The sequence below is a fragment of the Mustela nivalis genome (assembly GCF_964662115.1).
Source record: "Mustela nivalis genome assembly, chromosome: 3".
Classification (NCBI taxonomy): domain Eukaryota; kingdom Metazoa; phylum Chordata; class Mammalia; order Carnivora; family Mustelidae; genus Mustela; species Mustela nivalis.
This window is the reverse complement of record NC_139022.1, coordinates 160,595,201-160,604,416: the sequence shown is the minus strand read 5'-3', so window position 1 is coordinate 160,604,416 and position 9,216 is coordinate 160,595,201.

Here is a 9,216-nt window from a genome sequence, read left to right as displayed (position 1 = left end):
GAGGGCATATAATATAGTATAATGGAGCCACATTATCAGACTTTAAAGTAAAAGTTCTAATGGGATTCTCTCAGATGTGACAGGCACCTCTTACATGATTTATGTAAAATATGAACTATTATTAATATAAAAACAGATCAGTGTAGTATTATATTAATAACATATTCTAAAAGCTTTCATTGACTGCATGTGACTCTAAAATGTTCAGTGTGTACACTTCACAAGGGACTTTAATCTCATCTCTTACTGAATATCATGATAGATGAGAAAATGGAGATGCTCTCTGACAATGCAACTACCCAGCCTATCTTAAACTTCAATACCATAGCCTGCTCATATTTCCAATATGCTGCTTTCTTCTGTGAGCTAAAACAATGGTTTAACTCCTGGGACTCCAGGTAAGTATTTTGTTAGTATAGGCACAGGGACCAGATTTGATATATGTTCTAAGCAGAAGTCCCACCTAACCGTTCATTACATAAATAATTTTGATACTGTCATTAAAATTTGACTTTGTTTCTTATAAATTTAAAAGAGTTGAAAATTACAAGCATTTAACATAAAAGTTGTGCATATTAAATGGAATTCTGTAAAAATATTTTTTGTGTGTTAAGCTCTCTGAGTGTCATAAGAAGCTAAATGTGGCTGACCTACTATTGTAAGAATTACTAATATATTAGCAGCAATAGCAATGGAAAAAGTAGACCAGTTATCAGAAGAATGAAAACGTGTAGGAATAGTTGTATTGTTATTATTTATTTCAAAGATAAGTTTTGGGGTTCTCTAATGGGATACATCTATAATTAATGTAAACTTTCATGAATGTACAAAATAGGAACACCCTAAACAATTATATTTTATTTCAAAATGTCACTAATTCCTTAGCATTTAAATAAAGAGGTAGAATATTTATTTGACCCCAATGTTCACAAATGGTCTTATCATTTAAATTGTTCAGGAAGGTCAGGTCATTAAATTCATTAGCTGCACTTGAGATCTTTAAAAAATAAGTTGGTTTATTAAAAAACTAAAACCATTTAGAACTTCCTTTTTGAAACAAATAAGTTCAGAATAGTCAGTATGGTGATTTAAAGGGAGATTTATGAGAAAAATAAAATTGAAGTTTAAAAGTGCTTTCTATATTCCCCACAGTAAATATTGTCCAGATTTATTTTCACACTATTGTTGTGATAAAATAATCCATAAGAATAATGTATTATTGTGGATTTCAAACAGTTTAAAGATAGAGTTAGTGCTATTAAATTTTCTGACTCCTTACCTGATTTAAAAATATATATATATATACCCACTAGAATTTCAGAATCTGGATTTATGTATGTATTATTTTTTGTGGGTCTTCAGAGACCCACTTATATTGCTCGGTGGCTCATAAATTTTTAGGCAATTGAGTTCCTTCACCAAAAACCTACATATATTAATCTTCTCACAGAAGACAGAACCTGATAAAATTATCCATTTTGTGTCTTTCTCACTCTTTTCATGAAGATGCTGCACCTTAAAAAAATGCATTTTTATTAAAATAATGGGAAAAATTGAATTATGAATACCTAGCAATTACAAAGAGTATTTAAAATATTTCATAAGCATTTATTTATGAATGTTATTTTTCCTAATTATTTTCAAGGACCACTATTTAAAAAGAGTATTTGGATTGAATTCCGTAACTTTCTTGCCAGTTAAAAAATCTGCAGTAAAATGTACATCCTTTCTATGCTCTGAGTTTCCAGACTTAGTTATACAACCAAGAAGTTAAATAAAATAAAGAATAATGGGGTGGATTTACCAAATCCTTTTATGATTAATATTTCGCAAAAATAGAGCTGTTAATTCTGAGAAAATTTGACATCGTCTCTCCTGGCTTTACAATCAAATACCAGCTATCAGTTGAAATTTTAAAAGTTTAGATATTCCATTTAATAAGTAGAAAAATGTAGTATCTCACAGGAATTTAGCTCTAAGATGTTTGAAAAGTCTAAATTCTTCCTAGAATACTAAAATCATAGATATTGAATTTCTAGCAGATACATATCAAAGAGAATTTGTTGCTGTGCTTTACTGTTTTTAGAGGCATCAACCTTAATCTTGGTATCCATGTCCAAAGGAATAAAAGGAAATATCTCATGGCTATTAGGCATGGTTCTCTGGTTTTGTAAGTAAAGTAGATAAAGCTAGAGCTCTGTCTATCCATCACAATGCCAGTGAACTCTTCCACCCTAGGAATTAAGCTAGCTGCCTGTTATTAGTAAGAAGCTTCTTATTTCAATTTGGAATTGAAAGTCAGGAGATTCATTCAAAACAGGAATATTGGTTACACTGAACTCAAAAGAGAATGACATCTATAAATTATAGAGCACATATGCGCGCACACATACACACAACAGGAAAGCTGAGGTAATTTCATTACTACTTATTTTTTAGACTTTTAAAGACATCATTTTAATAGAGGTCAAATAGTTATATATTTGTCAACCATAAACCATCATCCTCTGATACATGTTTATTAAAATAATATAAATAATTAGGAAATTTTTAGCTCCTTAAATTTTCAAATTTTAAACTTTAAACTTTCAAATTTCAAATTGGATATGTCAAATAATAAAAATAAAACTTGCACATGAAGAAGGAAAGAGCACATAGGTATTTATAGTTATTGGCCACAAATTGTTTGTGTATTTTGAAGCAATTTTCTTCACAGGGAAATTATTTGCTATGTAAAAACAGAATGCAATGAAGAACTTGATATTGAGATAGGAATTCTATGTAAAAATTCATTGTTTTGTTTTTAATTGAGTTCTAAATTTTCTGTAATATTTTTCTCATACACCTTAATATAAATCTAACTACCAATCTCTCATGTATTATCACACAAGAAATATAAATGTTTTTCCTTTATGATGAAGATATAGTAAAAATGGAAAGAATAGAAATTATTTAAGCTCTATGTAATAATCAAGAAGTAGAATGGTAGAAATAAATTTTCACAATCACAGAATTTTCACTTTGGAGTAAATAAACCACCATGTTTATTTTAGATTCAAAGACTTCTCTCAACTAAGAGTCAAAATTAAACTACTATTCAAGAAACCTTGAAGATGAGTTCATTCAGGCTGTAATCACAAAATACCACAGACTGGGCCCTTCATAAACAGCAGACATTTATTGCTCATAGTTCTGGAGGCTGGTAATCTGAAGATGGGATGCCAGCACTGTGGGATTAGAGCTGTCTTCTGCTTTGCAGCACTTTGTGTCTTCACATAGTTGAATGAATTAGGAATCTCTCTGGAGCCCCCATTTAGAAAGGTTTCACCTTCATGATTTAAGAACCTCCCAAAGTCCCCACCAAAGAATACCATTGCATCAGAGCATTAGGATTTCAATATATTAATCGACGGGGGAGGGGGTAGAGTGAGTACAGTCAGAAAACAGCATCACGTTAATCAAATAATGCCAAAACTCTCATCTTGCCAAATTTTAATATTGATAAATCATTTTGACTATATTCGGTCTTTCACTTGACATTTATAATATTTTAATTCTCAAGTTGAATTTCTATATAAAATTTAGATTTATCTTATTAATTTTTACTTTTAAAAAGTTCTTTAGTGGCTTCTTTGGGTAAGATTAAAATCTTTAAATTATATTTTTCCAATCTATACAATTATTAATTTATACAGATATTCTTCAGTTAATCTCAATAAAACATCGTGAGCTGGGGGGTGTTAAAGTCCCCTACTATTATTGTATTATTATCAATTAGTTTCTTTAATTTTGTTATTAATTAGTTTATATATTTGGCTATTCCCAAGTTAGGGGAATATTTATAATTGTTAGATCTTCTTGTTGGATAGACCCCTTTATTATAACTTACTGTTTTTCTTCATATCTTATTACAGTCTTTGATTGAAAATCCAGTTTGTCTGATATAAGGATTGCTAGTCAACATTCTTTTGATGTCAATTGGCATGATAAATGGTTCTCCATACCTCACACTGGTCAGAGTGGCAAAAATTAACAACTCAGGTAATAACAGATGTTGGAGAGGAAGCAGAGAAAGGGGACCCTCTTACCCTATTGGTGGGAGTGTGAACTGGTACAGCCATTCTGGAAAACCATATGGAGATTCCTCAGAAAGTTAAAAATAGAGCTACTCCATGGCCCAGCAAATGCACTACTAGGTATTATGCAAAGTATACAAACTTGACAAAGAATATCTATAAAAAATCTAAAGCTAACATTAAAATTATTAAGAAAACATTGAATTTTCTCCTCTAAAATTAGGAACAAGTCCAGGATGTCAGCTCTATCCTCTCTGTATCATTATAGTGGTAGAAAGTCTAGCCAGTACAAAAACAGTGACAAAAACACAGGTATACACTTTGGTAAGAAATAAATATGAGTCACTATGTGAGGATTATGTTTATATACAAAATAATCCAAGGCACCTAATCTCCTAGAATTAATAAATGAATTCACTAACAACACATGATTTGCATACAAAAATCAACTATATTTCTCTATACTAGTGATGAAAATATTAGCATCAAAATTAAAAATACAATACCATTTCCAGCCACTAAAAAATGAAATATCTCCTTATAAATATGGCAAAATACATAAAGGGTGTTAATTTAAAAAAATCTATATAAATTAAAAAATATCATATTTATATGTTGGAAAATTCAACACATTAAAAATTTCAGTTACTCCTCAAATCATATATAGGTTTAGGGAAATTCTTGTCAAAATGCCTGGATGATTTTTGTAGATATAGACAAGATTATTCTAAAATTTATGTAGAAAGGCAAAGAGATTAATGTATAAAATAATTTTGAAATAGAAGAATAAAGTGGGAGAACTCAGTCTACCCGATTTAAACTTAATATATACTACGGTAAACAATTATAGTATTGGTAGAGGAGCAGACATAGATCATTGAAAAGAACAGAATACCCAGATATACACCCACACGAATATTATAAACTAATTTTTGTCACAGATACAAAACCAATCAACAAAGTAGAAAAGATTTTTCAGCAAATTAGAATCATTGGATATCCATGGGAGTGAAAAAAAAAGTAAGAAAAATATCTCATATCTTATAAAAAATTAATTCAAATTGGATCACAAGCTTAAATATACAAAGGAAAACTATAAAACTTTTGAAGAAATAAAGGAGGAAGTATTCAGGATGTAAGGCTAAGCAAAGAATTATGAGATTTGACAACAAAAGCCTGATCTACAAAAAGAAAAACTTCAGCTCTGAGAAAAACAAAGGAATGAAAAGGCAAGCTACAGGCTCAGAGAAAATATCCGTAAGTTGCTTATTCTACAAAGGATTCTTACTTAGAATATGTAAAGAACTCTCAAATATTAACCATTACAAACAAAACAAATACAATTCAATTTGAAAATAGCATTAGAGGGGCACCTGGGTAGCTCAGAGGGTTAAGCCTCTGCCTTCCGTTTGGTCATGGTCTCAGGGTCCTGGAATCAAGCCCTGTGTCAGGCTCTCTGCTCAGTGAGGAGCCTGCTCCCCGCCCACCTGCCTGCCTCTCTGCCTACTTGTGATGTTTCTTTCTGTGTCAAATAAATAAATAAAATCTTTACCAAAAAAAATAAGAAGAAAAGAAAATAGCAGTAGACACAGATAAGTAGTTCACTGAAGAATATATATATATATATATATATATATATATATATATATAACAAAAAGAGGACATGGAAATATGTTCATATCATTAGCCATCACAGATATACAAATTAAATTAACAGGATATATCACACAGCTATCCGAATGGCTAAAATTAAAATAAATAAATAAGAGTAGCCACAGAAATCCTGCTGAAGATACAGAGAAGGTAGATCCTGCTCATACGTCACAAATGTACAGTCATTTGGGTAAACAGTGCAGCAGCTTCCTTCTCCTCCTTCTTCTCCCTTCTCCCTACTCCCTTTTTCTCCTTCTCCTTCTTCGTTTTTTTAAGATCTTATTTATTTATTTGTCAGAAAGAGAGAGAGCACAAGCACACAAGCAGGGGGAGTGGCAGGAAGAGAGGGAAGCAGGCTTCCCACATAGCAGCGAGACTAAAGAGGACTCAATCCCAGAACCAGAACCCTGGGATCATGACCTGAGCAGAAGGCAGATGCTTAACCTACTGAGATACCCAGGTGCCCCTAGTGCAACGATTTCTTAAACTAAACTAACTATGCAACCATGCACCCCAGGAATTCCACTCTTGAGCATTTATCTCAGAGAAATGAAAATGAATGTTCACAAAAACGAAGCAAAATAAAACAGAATCTGTACATAAATGTTCATAGTAGTTTTATTTTTAATGGCATTAAGTGGGAAAAAAATCCAGATGCTTTTCAAGAGGTTAGTGGTTAACTAAACCACAGTCATTTGTACCATGGAACACCACTGGGTGTGGTGCATAAACAATGAATTTTGGAACACTGGGAAAAAGGTAAATAAAATAAATTTTTAAAAATGATTATACTAAGGTACTATTGAATAACAACCACTTGAGTTGTTTTCTAGAGAATCATGGAGAGTAAAAGAAAAAGCCAATCCCAAAAGATTTATACTGTGTAATCCTATTTATACAACATTTTTGTTCTTTTCTTTCTTTTTTTTTTAGAGACAGAGAGCAGGCGGGGTGTAGGGGTAGAGGAAGAGAGAGACTCTTAAGTAGGCTCCACACCCAGTGCAGAGATCATGACCTGAGCCAAAATCATAAGTCAGACACTTAACTGACTGAGCCACTCCTGCACCCCATACAACATTTTTGAAATGGCAAACATAGAAATGGAGAACAGATTAGCAGTTGCCATGGTAAAGGACTGGAAGAGTATGGGAAAGTAAAGTGAATATGGATATAAGGCAACATGAAGTATCCTTGTGGTAATGAAAACACTCTTTATTTTTACCTTAACAATGTCAAGATCATGATTTTGATATTATATTATAGTTTTGAAATGTGTTGTTATTGGGACAACTTGGCAAAAGGTACATAAAATCTTTCTATGTTATTTCCTACTTCAGATTCATCTATAATTATCTAAAACATAATAATTGTTTTTAAAAATGTAAGAATTTAATAATTTAAAGTTTTTCATGTACTAGGTCGCAAACATTTCTTTTTAAAAGGTTGATTCCATTAATTCAAGATTCAAGATACAAACTATATAAGTAAATAATTATAAATAAGTAATGGAGAGAAAATATGGAAAATGTTAAAAGCCTTCTGAAATGTAGGAACGCCTGGGTGGCTCAGTGGGTTAAAGCCTCTGCCTTCGGCTCAGGTCATGGTCCCAGGGTCCTGGGATCGAGCCCAGCATTGGCCTCTCTGCTCAGCGGAGAGCCTGCTTCCTCCTCTCTGTCTCTGCCTGCCTCTCCGCCTACTTGTGATCTCGCCCTCAAATAAATAAATAAAACCTTTAAAAAAAAGCCTTCTGAAGTAAAATTTTTGTTAAATTCACAATACAATCTAGAGGATACTTTATTTGAAAAATGTTCGAACACTAAATATTAAAATTAGTGGGAAAGGAGTTTCATGGAAGAAAACTGATAGTGTTAAATACATATAACAGAAAGAAATGATGACAGATAAATTATAAGATAAGTATAAAATAAAGTCAAGGATACTCTAAAAAGAGTAAAGACATAAAAATCTAATATTAAAGAAATAGTCTATGAAGACAAAGTAAAAATAAAAATACTTTCTGTAGAAGACTAATGATATAAAGCAATTTATGATAATACTGATGGACTCAAATATAAATTATATGAAAAATTAAAACAGATATGATGATAGATAAAGTATTTTTTTAAGATTTTATTTATTTGCCAGAAAGAGAGAGAGAGTACACACAAGCAGGCAGAGAGGCAGGCAGAGGCAGCGAGAGAAGCAGGCTCCCTGCCGAGCAAGGAGTCCAGTGCAGCACTCAATCTCAGGACCCTGGGATCATGACCCAAGCCGAAAGCAGTGGCTTAACCAACTGAGCCACCCAGGTGTCTCTAAAATATTTCTAAAAGAAAGATAGGGACCGCTGGGTGACTCAGCTGGTTAAGTGTCTGATTCTAAATTTTGGCTCAGGTCATGATCTCAGGGTCCAGGGATCTAGTCTGGTATAGGGCTCTGCATTCAGTGGGGAATCTGCTTAGGATTCTCTCCCTCGCCCTCTGCCCCTTCCCACTTTCTCTCTCCAGTAAGTAAATAAATCTTTTAAAAAATCTCTTTAAATCATAAAAAATAAAGATAATTTCATAATTTTATTCCAATAAATTTGCAAACTTGTTTATTTAACCATAAATTTAAAATAATTCAAGATCCTCAATCTTACCAGCTGTATGTATTATAATATCTTATACATCAATAAATCAATAGATAGATTGATAGTAGAACTTGTAATCTGTAGTTTGTTAGGTCAGAATTCTGGTTAGTGTCAGATCTGATTGTCCATGCATTAACTTTTTCTTTTTTTTTCCTAGTCTAAATGTTCCATCAATTGCTATTAGAGGGGTATTAAATTTCCATCTGTGATTATTAGAACTTCTATTTCTCCACAGAATTCTGTATTTGTTTACATTTTAATGCTCTGTTTTTAGATATATACACACTAATGCTTGTTATTTCTCCCTGATGTATTAATCTTTTTTATTATAAATTCAATTTATCTATGGTAACATAATTTTTGGGAAGTCAGCTCTCATTGATTTTAATATACACATTCACTCCTCCTTAGGTTTGTAGCTTGATTTATCTACTTTTTTTTCCATCCATTCACTGTCAAACTGTCTTCATATAGGTAAAGTTAGTTTCAAGTAGACTGCATCATATTTACTTTGTTATTTTACCCAATCTCAGAATATCTATCTTGTATTTGCAATTTTTTGTTAATTAATATATAATATAACCATCGATATGGTTGGGTTTAAGTTTATAGGTTTTTTTTTTTTTAAGATTTTATTTATTTATTTGACAGAGAGAAATCACAAGTAGTCGGAGAGGCAGGCAGAGAGAGAGAGAGAGGGAAGCAGGCTCCCCGCTGAGCAGAGAGCCCGATGTGGGGCTTGATCCCAGGACCCTGGGATCATGACCTAAGCCAAAGAAGGCAGAGGCTTTAACCCACTGAGCCACTCAGGCGCCCCAAGTTTATAGTTTTATTATGTGTTTTCTATTTCTCTTCTAA